Below are 18,906 nucleotides of genomic sequence, written 5' to 3' on the forward strand. Positions count from 1 at the left end.
ACCCTACAAATACTGTACTGGAGACCCTACAAATACTGTACTGGTGACCCTACAAATACTGTACTGGTGACCCTACAAATACTGTACTGGGGACCCTACAAATACTGTACTGGTGACCCTACAAATACTGTACTGGTGACCCTACAAATACTGTACTGGTGACCCTACAAATACTGTACTGGTGACCCTACAAATACTGTACTGGTGACCCTACAAATACTGTACTGGTGACCCTACAAATACTGTACTGGTGACCCTACAAATACTGTACTGGTGACCCTACAAATACTGTACTGGAGACCCTACAAATACTGTACTGGAGACCCTACAAATACTGTACTGGTGACCCTACAAATACTGTACTGGGGACCCTACAAATACTGTACTGGTGACCCTACAAATACTGTACTGGTGACCCTACAAATACTGTACTGGTGACCCTACAAATACTGTACTGGTGACCCTACAAATACTGTACTGGTGACCCTACAAATACTGTACTGGAGACCCTACAAATACCGTACTGGAGACCCTACAAATACTGTACTGGGGACCCTACAAATACTGTACTGGGGACCCTACAAATACCGTACTGGTGACCCTACAAATACCGTACTGGAGACCCTACAAATACTGTACTGGAGACTCTACAAATACTGTACTGGTGACCCTACAAATACTGTACTGGGGACCCTACAAATACCGTACTGGAGACCCTACAAATACCGTACTGGTGACCCTACAAATACTGTACTGGTGACCCTACAAATACTGTACTGGGGACCCTACAAATACTGTACTGGTGACCCTACAAATACTGTACTGGTGACCCTACAAATACTGTACTGGTGACCCTACAAATACTGTACTGGTGACCCTACAAATACCGTACTGGTGACCCTACAAATACCGTACTGGAGACCCTACAAATACCGTACTGGGGACCCTACAAATACTGTACTGGGGACCCTACAAATACTGTACTGGTGACCCTACAAATACTGTACTGGTGACCCTACAAATACCGTACTGGGGACCCTACAAATACCGTACTGGTGACCCTACAAATACTGTACTGGTGACCCTACAAATACTGTACTGGTGACCCTACAAATACTGTACTGGGGACCCTACAAATACTGTACTGGTGACCCTACAAATACTGTACTGGTGACCCTACAAATACTGTACTGGTGACCCTACAAATACTGTACTGGTGACCCTACAAATACTGTACTGGTGACCCTACAAATACTGTACTGGGGACCCTACAAATACTGTACTGGTGACCCTACAAATACTGTACTGGTGACCCTACAAATACTGTACTGGTGACCCTACAAATACTGTACTGGTGACCCTACAAATACTGTACTGGTGACCCTACAAATACTGTACTGGTGACCCTACAAATACCGTACTGGAGACCCTACAAATACCGTACTGGAGACCCTACAAATACTGTACTGGGGACCCTACAAATACTGTACTGGGGACCCTACAAATACTGTACTGGGGACCCTACAAATACTGTACTGGTGACCCTACAAATACTGTACTGGTGACCCTACAAATACCGTACTGGGGACCCTACAAATACCGTACTGGAGACCCTACAAATACTGTACTGGAGACCCTACAAATACTGTACTGGTGACCCTACAAATACCGTACTGGTGACCCTACAAATACCGTACTGGGGACCCTACAAATACTGTACTGGTGACCCTACAAATACCGTACTGGTGACCCTACAAATACTGTACTGGAGACCCTACAAATACTGTACTGGTGACCCTACAAATACTGTACTGGTGACCCTACAAATACTGTACTGGGGACCCTACAAATACTGTACTGGGGACCCTACAAATACTGTACTGGTGACCCTACAAATACTGTACTGGTGACCCTACAAATACTGTACTGGTGACCCTACAAATACTGTACTGGTGACCCTACAAATACCGTACTGGAGACCCTACAAATACCGTACTGGAGACCCTACAAATACTGTACTGGGGACCCTACAAATACTGTACTGGGGACCCTACAAATACCGTACTGGTGACCCTACAAATACCGTACTGGAGACCCTACAAATACTGTACTGGGGACCCTACAAATACCGTACTGGTGACCCTACAAATACTGTACTGGAGACCCTACAAATACTGTACTGGAGACTCTACAAATACTGTACTGGTGACCCTACAAATACTGTACTGGGGACCCTACAAATACCGTACTGGAGACCCTACAAATACTGTACTGGTGACCCTACAAATACTGTACTGGTGACCCTACAAATACTGTACTGGGGACCCTACAAATACTGTACTGGTGACCCTACAAATACTGTACTGGTGACCCTACAAATACTGTACTGGTGACCCTACAAATACTGTACTGGTGACCCTACAAATACTGTACTGGTGACCCTACAAATACCGTACTGGTGACCCTACAAATACCGTACTGGAGACCCTACAAATACTGTACTGGGGACCCTACAAATACTGTACTGGGGACCCTACAAATACTGTACTGGTGACCCTACAAATACTGTACTGGTGACCCTACAAATACCGTACTGGGGACCCTACAAATACCGTACTGGAGACCCTACAAATACTGTACTGGTGACCCTACAAATACTGTACTGGGGACCCTACAAATACTGTACTGGTGACCCTACAAATACTGTACTGGTGACCCTACAAATACTGTACTGGTGACCCTACAAATACTGTACTGGTGACCCTACAAATACTGTACTGGTGACCCTACAAATACTGTACTGGTGACCCTACAAATACCGTACTGGAGACCCTACAAATACCGTACTGGAGACCCTACAAATACTGTACTGGGGACCCTACAAATACTGTACTGGGGACCCTACAAATACTGTACTGGTGACCCTACAAATACTGTACTGGTGACCCTACAAATACCGTACTGGGGACCCTACAAATACCGTACTGGAGACCCTACAAATACTGTACTGGAGACCCTACAAATACTGTACTGGTGACCCTACAAATACCGTACTGGTGACCCTACAAATACTGTACTGGTGACCCTACAAATACCGTACTGGTGACCCTACAAATACCGTACTGGTGACCCTACAAATACTGTACTGGTGACCCTACAAATACTGTACTGGAGACCCTACAAATACTGTACTGGTGACCCTACAAATACTGTACTGGGGACCCTACAAATACTGTACTGGTGACCCTACAAATACTGTACTGGTGACCCTACAAATACTGTACTGGTGACCCTACAAATACTGTACTGGTGACCCTACAAATACTGTACTGGTGACCCTACAAATACTGTACTGGTGACCCTACAAATACCGTACTGGAGACCCTACAAATACCGTACTGGAGACCCTACAAATACTGTACTGGGGACCCTACAAATACTGTACTGGGGACCCTACAAATACCGTACTGGTGACCCTACAAATACCGTACTGGAGACCCTACAAATACTGTACTGGGGACCCTACAAATACCGTACTGGTGACCCTACAAATACTGTACTGGAGACCCTACAAATACTGTACTGGAGACTCTACAAATACTGTACTGGTGACCCTACAAATACTGTACTGGGGACCCTACAAATACCGTACTGGAGACCCTACAAATACTGTACTGGTGACCCTACAAATACTGTACTGGTGACCCTACAAATACTGTACTGGGGACCCTACAAATACTGTACTGGTGACCCTACAAATACTGTACTGGTGACCCTACAAATACTGTACTGGTGACCCTACAAATACTGTACTGGTGACCCTACAAATACCGTACTGGTGACCCTACAAATACCGTACTGGTGACCCTACAAATACCGTACTGGGGACCCTACAAATACTGTACTGGGGACCCTACAAATACTGTACTGGTGACCCTACAAATACTGTACTGGTGACCCTACAAATACCGTACTGGGGACCCTACAAATACCGTACTGGAGACCCTACAAATACTGTACTGGTGACCCTACAAATACTGTACTGGGGACCCTACAAATACTGTACTGGTGACCCTACAAATACTGTACTGGTGACCCTACAAATACTGTACTGGTGACCCTACAAATACTGTACTGGTGACCCTACAAATACTGTACTGGTGACCCTACAAATACTGTACTGGTGACCCTACAAATACCGTACTGGAGACCCTACAAATACCGTACTGGAGACCCTACAAATACTGTACTGGAGACTCTACAAATACTGTACTGGTGACCCTACAAATACTGTACTGGGGACCCTACAAATACCGTACTGGAGACCCTACAAATACCGTACTGGTGACCCTACAAATACTGTACTGGTGACCCTACAAATACTGTACTGGGGACCCTACAAATACTGTACTGGTGACCCTACAAATACTGTACTGGTGACCCTACAAATACTGTACTGGTGACCCTACAAATACTGTACTGGTGACCCTACAAATACCGTACTGGTGACCCTACAAATACCGTACTGGAGACCCTACAAATACCGTACTGGGGACCCTACAAATACTGTACTGGGGACCCTACAAATACTGTACTGGTGACCCTACAAATACTGTACTGGTGACCCTACAAATACCGTACTGGGGACCCTACAAATACCGTACTGGTGACCCTACAAATACTGTACTGGTGACCCTACAAATACTGTACTGGTGACCCTACAAATACTGTACTGGGGACCCTACAAATACTGTACTGGTGACCCTACAAATACTGTACTGGTGACCCTACAAATACTGTACTGGTGACCCTACAAATACTGTACTGGTGACCCTACAAATACTGTACTGGTGACCCTACAAATACTGTACTGGGGACCCTACAAATACTGTACTGGTGACCCTACAAATACTGTACTGGTGACCCTACAAATACTGTACTGGTGACCCTACAAATACTGTACTGGTGACCCTACAAATACTGTACTGGTGACCCTACAAATACTGTACTGGTGACCCTACAAATACCGTACTGGAGACCCTACAAATACCGTACTGGAGACCCTACAAATACTGTACTGGGGACCCTACAAATACTGTACTGGGGACCCTACAAATACTGTACTGGGGACCCTACAAATACTGTACTGGTGACCCTACAAATACTGTACTGGTGACCCTACAAATACCGTACTGGGGACCCTACAAATACCGTACTGGAGACCCTACAAATACTGTACTGGAGACCCTACAAATACTGTACTGGTGACCCTACAAATACCGTACTGGTGACCCTACAAATACCGTACTGGGGACCCTACAAATACTGTACTGGTGACCCTACAAATACCGTACTGGTGACCCTACAAATACTGTACTGGAGACCCTACAAATACTGTACTGGTGACCCTACAAATACTGTACTGGTGACCCTACAAATACTGTACTGGGGACCCTACAAATACTGTACTGGGGACCCTACAAATACTGTACTGGTGACCCTACAAATACTGTACTGGTGACCCTACAAATACTGTACTGGTGACCCTACAAATACTGTACTGGTGACCCTACAAATACCGTACTGGAGACCCTACAAATACCGTACTGGAGACCCTACAAATACTGTACTGGGGACCCTACAAATACTGTACTGGGGACCCTACAAATACCGTACTGGTGACCCTACAAATACCGTACTGGAGACCCTACAAATACTGTACTGGGGACCCTACAAATACCGTACTGGTGACCCTACAAATACTGTACTGGAGACCCTACAAATACTGTACTGGAGACTCTACAAATACTGTACTGGTGACCCTACAAATACTGTACTGGGGACCCTACAAATACCGTACTGGAGACCCTACAAATACTGTACTGGTGACCCTACAAATACTGTACTGGTGACCCTACAAATACTGTACTGGGGACCCTACAAATACTGTACTGGTGACCCTACAAATACTGTACTGGTGACCCTACAAATACTGTACTGGTGACCCTACAAATACTGTACTGGTGACCCTACAAATACTGTACTGGTGACCCTACAAATACCGTACTGGTGACCCTACAAATACCGTACTGGAGACCCTACAAATACTGTACTGGGGACCCTACAAATACTGTACTGGGGACCCTACAAATACTGTACTGGTGACCCTACAAATACTGTACTGGTGACCCTACAAATACCGTACTGGGGACCCTACAAATACCGTACTGGAGACCCTACAAATACTGTACTGGTGACCCTACAAATACTGTACTGGGGACCCTACAAATACTGTACTGGTGACCCTACAAATACTGTACTGGTGACCCTACAAATACTGTACTGGTGACCCTACAAATACTGTACTGGTGACCCTACAAATACTGTACTGGTGACCCTACAAATACTGTACTGGTGACCCTACAAATACCGTACTGGAGACCCTACAAATACCGTACTGGAGACCCTACAAATACTGTACTGGGGACCCTACAAATACTGTACTGGGGACCCTACAAATACTGTACTGGTGACCCTACAAATACTGTACTGGTGACCCTACAAATACCGTACTGGGGACCCTACAAATACCGTACTGGAGACCCTACAAATACTGTACTGGAGACCCTACAAATACTGTACTGGTGACCCTACAAATACCGTACTGGTGACCCTACAAATACTGTACTGGTGACCCTACAAATACCGTACTGGTGACCCTACAAATACCGTACTGGTGACCCTACAAATACTGTACTGGTGACCCTACAAATACTGTACTGGAGACCCTACAAATACTGTACTGGTGACCCTACAAATACTGTACTGGGGACCCTACAAATACTGTACTGGTGACCCTACAAATACTGTACTGGTGACCCTACAAATACTGTACTGGTGACCCTACAAATACTGTACTGGTGACCCTACAAATACTGTACTGGTGACCCTACAAATACTGTACTGGTGACCCTACAAATACCGTACTGGAGACCCTACAAATACCGTACTGGAGACCCTACAAATACTGTACTGGGGACCCTACAAATACTGTACTGGGGACCCTACAAATACCGTACTGGTGACCCTACAAATACCGTACTGGAGACCCTACAAATACTGTACTGGGGACCCTACAAATACCGTACTGGTGACCCTACAAATACTGTACTGGAGACCCTACAAATACTGTACTGGAGACTCTACAAATACTGTACTGGTGACCCTACAAATACTGTACTGGGGACCCTACAAATACCGTACTGGAGACCCTACAAATACTGTACTGGTGACCCTACAAATACTGTACTGGTGACCCTACAAATACTGTACTGGGGACCCTACAAATACTGTACTGGTGACCCTACAAATACTGTACTGGTGACCCTACAAATACTGTACTGGTGACCCTACAAATACTGTACTGGTGACCCTACAAATACCGTACTGGTGACCCTACAAATACCGTACTGGTGACCCTACAAATACCGTACTGGGGACCCTACAAATACTGTACTGGGGACCCTACAAATACTGTACTGGTGACCCTACAAATACTGTACTGGTGACCCTACAAATACCGTACTGGGGACCCTACAAATACCGTACTGGAGACCCTACAAATACTGTACTGGTGACCCTACAAATACTGTACTGGGGACCCTACAAATACTGTACTGGTGACCCTACAAATACTGTACTGGTGACCCTACAAATACTGTACTGGTGACCCTACAAATACTGTACTGGTGACCCTACAAATACTGTACTGGTGACCCTACAAATACTGTACTGGTGACCCTACAAATACCGTACTGGAGACCCTACAAATACCGTACTGGAGACCCTACAAATACTGTACTGGGGACCCTACAAATACTGTACTGGGGACCCTACAAATACTGTACTGGTGACCCTACAAATACTGTACTGGTGACCCTACAAATACCGTACTGGGGACCCTACAAATACCGTACTGGAGACCCTACAAATACTGTACTGGTGACCCTACAAATACTGTACTGGTGACCCTACAAATACCGTACTGGTGACCCTACAAATACCGTACTGGAGACCCTACAAATACTGTACTGGTGACCCTACAAATACCGTACTGGAGACCCTACAAATACCGTACTGGAGACCCTACAAATACTGTACTGGTGACCCTACAAATACTGTACTGGTGACCCTACAAATACCGTACTGGTGACCCTACAAATACCGTACTGGAGACCCTACAAATACTGTACTGGGGACCCTACAAATACTGTACTGGGGACCCTACAAATACCGTACTGGTGACCCTACAAATACTGTACTGGAGACCCTACAAATACTGTACTGGGGACTCTACAAATACTGTACTGGGGACCCTACAAATACTGTACTGGAGACCCTACAAATACTGTACTGGAGACTCTACAAATACTGTACTGGAGACCCTACAAATACTGTACTGGGGACCCTACAAATACCGTACTGGAGACCCTACAAATACTGTACTGGGGACCCTACAAATACCGTACTGGAGACCCTACAAATACTGTACTGGGGACCCTACAAATACTGTACTGGGGACCCTACAAATACTGTACTGGGGACCCTACTGTACTGGGGACCCTACTGTACTGGAGACCCTACAAATACTGTACTGGTGACCCTACAAATACTGTACTGGGGACCCTACAAATACTGTACTGGGGACCCTACTGTACTGGGGACCCTACAAATACTGTACTGGGGACTCTACAAATACTGTACTGGGGACCCTACAAATACTGTACTGGAGACTCTACAAATACTGTACTGGTGACCCTACAAATACTGTACTGGAGACCCTACAAATACTGTACTGGGGACCCTACAAATACCGTACTGGTGACCCTACAAATACTGTACTGGAGACCCTACAAATACTGTACTGGTGACCCTACAAATACTGTACTGGGGACCCTACTGTACTGGAGACCCTACAAATACTGTACTGGAGACCCTACAAATACTGTACTGGGGACCCTACTGTACTGGGGACCCTACAAATACTGTACTGGGGACTCTACAAATACTGTACTGGTGACCCTACAAATACTGTACTGGTGACCCTACAAATACTGTACTGGTGACCCTACAAATACTGTACTGGTGACCCTACAAATACTGTACTGGAGACCCTACAAATACTGTACTGGTGACCCTACAAATACTGTACTGGAGACCCTACAAATACTGTACTGGAGACTCTACAAATACTGTACTGGAGACCCTACAAATACTGTACTGGGGACCCTACAAATACCGTACTGGAGACCCTACAAATACTGTACTGGGGACCCTACAAATACTGTACTGGGGACCCTACTGTACTGGGGACCCTACAAATACTGTACTGGGGACTCTACAAATACTGTACTGGGGACCCTACAAATACTGTACTGGAGACTCTACAAATACTGTACTGGTGACCCTACAAATACTGTACTGGAGACCCTACAAATACTGTACTGGGGACCCTACAAATACCGTACTGGTGACCCTACAAATACTGTACTGGAGACCCTACAAATACTGTACTGGTGACCCTACAAATACTGTACTGGGGACCCTACTGTACTGGAGACCCTACAAATACTGTACTGGAGACCCTACAAATACTGTACTGGGGACCCTACTGTACTGGGGACCCTACAAATACTGTACTGGGGACTCTACAAATACCGTACTGGTGACCCTACAAATACTGTACTGGTGACCCTACAAATACTGTACTGGAGACCCTACAAATACCGTACTGGTGACCCTACAAATACTGTACTGGTGACCCTACAAATACTGTACTGGTGACCCTACAAATACTGTACTGGAGACCCTACAAATACTGTACTGGTGACCCTACAAATACTGTACTGGTGACTCTACAAATACTGTACTGGTGACCCTACAAATACCGTACTGGAGACCCTACAAATACTGTACTGGTGACCCTACAAATACTGTACTGGAGACCCTACAAATACTGTACTGGGGACCCTACAAATACCGTACTGGAGACCCTACAAATACTGTACTGGGGACCCTACAAATACTGTACTGGAGACCCTACAAATACTGTACTGGTGACCCTACAAATACTGTACTGGTGACCCTACAAATACTGTACTGGAGACTCTACAAATACTGTACTGGTGACCCTACAAATACTGTACTGGTGACCCTACAAATACTGTACTGGAGACCCTACAAATACTGTACTGGTGACCCTACAAATACTGTACTGGTGACCCTACAAATACTGTACTGGAGACTCTACAAATACTGTACTGGTGACCCTACAAATACCGTACTGGAGACTCTACAAATACTGTACTGGAGACCCTACAAATACTGTACTGGAGACCCTACAAATACTGTACTGGGGACCCTACAAATACCGTACTGGTGACCCTACAAATACTGTACTGGAGACCCTACAAATACTGTACTGGGGACCCTACAAATACCGTACTGGTGACCCTACAAATACTGTACTGGTGACCCTACAAATACTGTACTGGAGACCCTACAAATACTGTACTGGAGACCCTACAAATACTGTACTGGAGACCCTACAAATACTGTACTGGGGACCCTACAAATACCGTACTGGAGACCCTACAAATACTGTACTGGGGACCCTACAAATACCGTACTGGAGACCCTACAAATACTGTACTGGGGACCCTACAAATACCGTACTGGTGACCCTACAAATACTGTACTGGAGACTCTACAAATACTGTACTGGGGACCCTACTGTACTGGAGACCCTACAAATACTGTACTGGTGACCCTACAAATACTGTACTGGGGACCCTACAAATACTGTACTGGGGACCCTACTGTACTGGGGACCCTACAAATACTGTACTGGGGACTCTACAAATACCGTACTGGTGACCCTACAAATACTGTACTGGTGACCCTACAAATACTGTACTGGGGACCCTACTGTACTGGAGACCCTACAAATACTGTACTGGAGACCCTACAAATACTGTACTGGGGACCCTACAAATACCGTACTGGTGACCCTACAAATACTGTACTGGAGACCCTACAAATACTGTACTGGTGACCCTACAAATACTGTACTGGGGACCCTACTGTACTGGAGACCCTACAAATACTGTACTGGAGACCCTACAAATACTGTACTGGGGACCCTACTGTACTGGGGACCCTACAAATACTGTACTGGGGACTCTACAAATACTGTACTGGTGACCCTACAAATACTGTACTGGAGACCCTACAAATACTGTACTGGGGACCCTACAAATACCGTACTGGAGACCCTACAAATACTGTACTGGTGACCCTACAAATACTGTACTGGAGACCCTACAAATACTGTACTGGTGACCCTACAAATACTGTACTGGTGACCCTACAAATACTGTACTGGAGACTCTACAAATACTGTACTGGTGACCCTACAAATACTGTACTGGTGACCCTACAAATACTGTACTGGAGACCCTACAAATACCGTACTGGTGACCCTACAAATACCGTACTGGTGACCCTACAAATACTGTACTGGAGACTCTACAAATACTGTACTGGAGACCCTACAAATACTGTACTGGGGACCCTACAAATACCGTACTGGAGACCCTACAAATACCGTACTGGTGACCCTACAAATACTGTACTGGAGACTCTACAAATACCGTACTGGTGACCCTACAAATACTGTACTGGTGACCCTACAAATACTGTACTGGAGACCCTACAAATACTGTACTGGGGACCCTACAAATACCGTACTGGAGACCCTACAAATACTGTACTGGTGACCCTACAAATACTGTACTGGAGACCCTACAAATACTGTACTGGTGACCCTACAAATACCGTACTGGTGACCCTACAAATACCGTACTGGAGACCCTACAAATACCGTACTGGAGACCCTACAAATACTGTACTGGTGACCCTACAAATACCGTACTGGAGACTCTACAAATACTGTACTGGAGACCCTACAAATACCGTACTGGAGACTCTACAAATACTGTACTGGAGACCCTACAAATACTGTACTGGGGACCCTACAAATACTGTACTGGAGACTCTACAAATACTGTACTGGAGACTCTACAAATACTGTACTGGAGACCCTACAAATACTGTACTGGAGACTCTACAAATACTGTACTGGAGACTCTACAAATACCGTACTGGAGACTCTTCAAATACTGTACTGGGGACCCTACAAATACTGTACTGGAGACCCTACAAACACTGTACTGGTGACCCTACAAATACTGTACTGGTGACCCTACAAATACTGTACTGGTGACCCTACAAATACTGTACTGGAGACCCTACAAATACTGTACTGGAGACTCTACAAATACTGTACTGGAGACCCTACAAATACTGTACTGGGGACCCTACAAATACCGTACTGGAGACCCTACAAATACTGTACTGGGGACCCTACAAATACCGTACTGGAGACCCTACAAATACTGTACTGGGGACCCTACAAATACTGTACTGGGGACCCTACAAATACTGTACTGGAGACTCTACAAATACTGTACTGGGGACCCTACTGTACTGGAGACCCTACAAATACTGTACTGGTGACCCTACAAATACTGTACTGGGGACCCTACAAATACTGTACTGGGGACCCTACTGTACTGGGGACCCTACAAATACTGTACTGGGGACTCTACAAATACTGTACTGGGGACCCTACAAATACTGTACTGGAGACTCTACAAATACTGTACTGGTGACCCTACAAATACTGTACTGGAGACCCTACAAATACTGTACTGGGGACCCTACAAATACCGTACTGGTGACCCTACAAATACTGTACTGGAGACCCTACAAATACTGTACTGGTGACCCTACAAATACTGTACTGGGGACCCTACTGTACTGGAGACCCTACAAATACTGTACTGGAGACCCTACAAATACTGTACTGGGGACCCTACTGTACTGGGGACCCTACAAATACTGTACTGGGGACTCTACAAATACCGTACTGGTGACCCTACAAATACTGTACTGGTGACCCTACAAATACTGTACTGGTGACCCTACAAATACTGTACTGGTGACCCTACAAATACTGTACTGGAGACCCTACAAATACTGTACTGGTGACCCTACAAATACTGTACTGGAGACTCTACAAATACTGTACTGGAGACCCTACAAATACTGTACTGGGGACCCTACAAATACCGTACTGGAGACCCTACAAATACTGTACTGGGGACCCTACAAATACCGTACTGGAGACCCTACAAATACTGTACTGGGGACCCTACAAATACTGTACTGGGGACCCTACAAATACTGTACTGGGGACTCTACAAATACTGTACTGGGGACCCTACTGTACTGGAGACCCTACAAATACTGTACTGGTGACCCTACAAATACTGTACTGGGGACCCTACAAATACTGTACTGGGGACCCTACTGTACTGGGGACCCTACAAATACTGTACTGGGGACTCTACAAATACTGTACTGGGGACCCTACAAATACTGTACTGGAGACTCTACAAATACTGTACTGGTGACCCTACAAATACTGTACTGGAGACCCTACAAATACTGTACTGGGGACCCTACAAATACCGTACTGGTGACCCTACAAATACTGTACTGGAGACCCTACAAATACTGTACTGGTGACCCTACAAATACTGTACTGGGGACCCTACTGTACTGGAGACCCTACAAATACTGTACTGGAGACCCTACAAATACTGTACTGGGGACCCTACTGTACTGGGGACCCTATAAATACTGTACTGGGGACTCTACAAATACCGTACTGGTGACCCTACAAATACTGTACTGGTGACCCTACAAATACTGTACTGGAGACCCTACAAATACCGTACTGGTGACCCTACAAATACTGTACTGGTGACCCTACAAATACTGTACTGGTGACCCTACAAATACTGTACTGGAGACCCTACAAATACTGTACTGGTGACCCTACAAATACTGTACTGGTGACTCTACAAATACTGTACTGGTGACCCTACAAATACCGTACTGGAGACCCTACAAATACTGTACTGGTGACCCTACAAATACTGTACTGGAGACCCTACAAATACTGTACTGGGGACCCTACAAATACCGTACTGGAGACCCTACAAATACTGTACTGGGGACCCTACAAATACTGTACTGGAGACCCTACAAATACTGTACTGGTGACCCTACAAATACTGTACTGGAGACTCTACAAATACTGTACTGGTGACCCTACAAATACTGTACTGGTGACCCTACAAATACTGTACTGGAGACTCTACAAATACTGTACTGGTGACCCTACAAATACCGTACTGGTGACTCTACAAATACCGTACTGGTGACCCTACAAATACTGTACTGGTGACCCTACAAATACTGTACTGGTGACCCTACAAATACTGTACTGGAGACTCTACAAATACCGTACTGGTGACCCTACAAATACTGTACTGGGGACCCTACAAATACTGTACTGGGGACCCTACAAATACTGTACTGGAGACTCTACAAATACTGTACTGGAGACCCTACAAATACTGTACTGGAGACCCTACAAATACTGTACTGGGGACCCTACAAATACCGTACTGGAGACCCTACAAATACTGTACTGGGGACCCTACAAATACCGTACTGGTGACCCTACAAATACTGTACTGGAGACCCTACAAATACTGTACTGGGGACCCTACAAATACCGTACTGGTGACCCTACAAATACTGTACTGGTGACCCTACAAATACTGTACTGGAGACCCTACAAATACTGTACTGGAGACCCTACAAATACTGTACTGGAGACCCTACAAATACTGTACTGGGGACCCTACAAATACCGTACTGGAGACCCTACAAATACTGTACTGGGGACCCTACAAATACCGTACTGGAGACCCTACAAATACTGTACTGGGGACCCTACAAATACCGTACTGGTGACCCTACAAATACTGTACTGGAGACTCTACAAATACTGTACTGGGGACCCTACTGTACTGGAGACCCTACAAATACTGTACTGGTGACCCTACAAATACTGTACTGGGGACCCTACAAATACTGTACTGGGGACCCTACTGTACTGGGGACCCTACAAATACTGTACTGGGGACTCTACAAATACCGTACTGGTGACCCTACAAATACTGTACTGGTGACCCTACAAATACTGTACTGGTGACCCTACAAATACTGTACTGGTGACCCTACAAATACCGTACTGGAGACTCTACAAATACTGTACTGGTGACCCTACAAATACTGTACTGGAGACCCTACAAATACTGTACTGGGGACCCTACAAATACCGTACTGGTGACCCTACAAATACTGTACTGGAGACCCTACAAATACTGTACTGGTGACCCTACAAATACTGTACTGGGGACCCTACTGTACTGGAGACCCTACAAATACTGTACTGGAGACCCTACAAATACTGTACTGGGGACCCTACTGTACTGGGGACCCTACAAATACTGTACTGGGGACTCTACAAATACTGTACTGGTGACCCTACAAATACTGTACTGGAGACCCTACAAATACTGTACTGGGGACCCTACAAATACCGTACTGGAGACCCTACAAATACTGTACTGGTGACCCTACAAATACTGTACTGGAGACCCTACAAATACTGTACTGGTGACCCTACAAATACTGTACTGGTGACCCTACAAATACTGTACTGGTGACCCTACAAATACTGTACTGGAGACTCTACAAATACTGTACTGGTGACCCTACAAATACTGTACTGGTGACCCTACAAATACCGTACTGGTGACCCTACAAATACTGTACTGGTGACCCTACAAATACTGTACTGGAGACTCTACAAATACCGTACTGGAGACCCTACAAATACTGTACTGGAGACCCTACAAATACTGTACTGGTGACCCTACAAATACCGTACTGGAGACCCTACAAATACTGTACTGGAGACCCTACAAATACTGTACTGGAGACTCTACAAATACTGTACTGGTGACCCTACAAATACTGTACTGGAGACCCTACAAATACTGTACTGGAGACCCTACAAATACTGTACTGGAGACCCTACAAATACTGTACTGGAGACCCTACAAATACTGTACTGGTGACCCTACAAATACTGTACTGGTGACCCTACAAATACTGTACTGGAGACTCTACAAATACTGTACTGGTGACCCTACAAATACTGTACTGGTGACCCTACAAATACTGTACTGGTGACCCTACAAATACCGTACTGGTGACCCTACAAATACTGTACTGGTGACCCTACAAATACTGTACTGGAGACTCTACAAATACTGTACTGGAGACCCTACAAATACTGTACTGGTGACCCTACAAATACTGTACTGGTGACTCTACAAATACTGTACTGGTGACCCTACAAATACTGTACTGGTGACCCTACAAATACCGTACTGGAGACCCTACAAATACTGTACTGGAGACCCTACAAATACTGTACTGGTGACCCTACAAATACCGTACTGGAGACTCTACAAATACTGTACTGGTGACCCTACAAATACTGTACTGGTGACCCTACAAATACTGTACTGGAGACTCTACAAATACTGTACTGGAGACCCTACAAATACTGTACTGGTGACCCTACAAATACCGTACTGGAGACTCTACAAATACTGTACTGGAGACCCTACAAATACTGTACTGGTGACCCTACAAATACTGTACTGGTGACCCTACAAATACTGTACTGGAGACCCTACAAATACTGTACTGGTGACCCTACAAATACCGTACTGGAGACTCTACAAATACTGTACTGGAGACCCTACAAATACTGTACTGGAGACCCTACAAATACTGTACTGGTGACCCTACAAATACTGTACTGGTGACCCTACAAATACTGTACTGGAGACCCTACAAATACTGTACTGGTGACCCTACAAATACTGTACTGGGGACCCTACAAATACTGTACTGGAGACTCTACAAATACTGTACTGGTGACCCTACAAATACTGTACTGGTGACCCTACAAATACTGTACTGGAGACCCTACAAATACTGTACTGGGGACCCTACAAATACCGTACTGGTGACCCTACAAATACTGTACTGGAGACCCTACAAATACTGTACTGGTGACCCTACAAATACTGTACTGGGGACCCTACTGTACTGGAGACCCTACAAATACTGTACTGGAGACCCTACAAATACTGTACTGGGGACCCTACTGTACTGGGGACCCTACAAATACTGTACTGGGGACTCTACAAATACTGTACTGGTGACCCTACAAATACTGTACTGGGGACCCTACAAATACTGTACTGGGGACCCTACTGTACTGGAGACCCTACAAATACTGTACTGGTGACCCTACAAATACTGTACTGGAGACCATACAAATACTGTACTGGTGACCCTACAAATACTGTACTGGAGACCCTACAAATACTGTACTGGGGACCCTACAAATACCGTACTGGAGACCCTACAAATACTGTACTGGGGACCCTACAAATACCGTACTGGAGACCCTACAAATACTGTACTGGTGACCCTACAAATACTGTACTGGAGACCCTACAAATACTGTACTGGTGACCCTACAAATACTGTACTGGTGACCCTACAAATACTGTACTGGAGACTCTACAAATACTGTACTGGTGACCCTACAAATACTGTACTGGAGACTCTACAAATACTGTACTGGAGACCCTACAAATACTGTACTGGTGACCCTACAAATACTGTACTGGTGACCCTACAAATACCGTACTGGAGACCCTACAAATACTGTACTGGAGACCCTACAAATACTGTACTGGTGACCCTACAAATACCGTACTGGAGACTCTACAAATACTGTACTGGTGACCCTACAAATACTGTACTGGTGACCCTACAAATACTGTACTGGGGACCCTACAAATACTGTACTGGAGACCCTACAAATACTGTACTGGTGACCCTACAAATACTGTACTGGTGACTCTACAAATACTGTACTGGTGACCCTACAAATACTGTACTGGTGACCCTACAAATACCGTACTGGAGACCCTACAAATACTGTACTGGAGACCCTACAAATACTGTACTGGTGACCCTACAAATACCGTACTGGAGACTCTACAAATACTGTACTGGTGACCCTACAAATACTGTACTGGTGACCCTACAAATACCGTACTGGAGACTCTACAAATACCGTACTGGTGACCCTACAAATACTGTACTGGTATACTTTTTGCAACTTTGCACTGCGTTACTTTAACTGACAATTGAGCGGTCGTGCAACGCTGTACCCAAACGAAATTGATGTCCTTTTTTCCCCCACAAACAGAGATTTCTTTTGGTGGTATTTCATCACCTCTGCGATTTTTAATTTTTGAAAAAAAAAAAACAATATTTTTCACATTCTGATATAAAACATTCCCAAAAAAAAAATTAAAAATCTAATTTTTTTTAACATTTTTGGCCAATTTGTTTTCTGCTACATATTCATGGTAAAAAAAATCACAATAAGCGTATTTTGATTGGTTTGCGCAAAAGTTATTGCGTTTACTAACTAAGGGAAAGATTTTTGTCATTTTTATTGTTTATTTTTTTTTACTAATAATGGCGGCGATCTGTGATTTTTAGTGGGACTGCGACATTGCGGCGGACAGATCGGACCCTTAACTGACATTTTTGACACTTTTGGGGGTACCAGTGACATTACTGCAGTAATCAGTGCTAAAAATATGCACTGTCACTGTACTAATGACACTGGCAGAGAAGGGGTTAACTTTATTGGTGATCAAGGGGTTAAATGTATTCCTCATGCTTACAGACGTGTTTGGGGGG

The 18,906-nt window shown here is 45.0% G+C and overlaps 1 protein-coding gene across 1 annotated transcript in view; it reads right to left on the minus strand.

The window, feature by feature from the left end:
* The window catches only part of PHC2 (polyhomeotic homolog 2), a 72,097-nt gene that overhangs the window by 40,456 nt on the left and 12,735 nt on the right, over positions 1 to 18,906 (minus strand). The window lies entirely within an intron of this gene.

The sequence above is a fragment of the Pelophylax lessonae genome (genome assembly GCF_965119305.1).
Source record: "Pelophylax lessonae genome assembly, chromosome: 12".
Classification (NCBI taxonomy): Eukaryota; Metazoa; Chordata; class Amphibia; order Anura; family Ranidae; genus Pelophylax; species Pelophylax lessonae.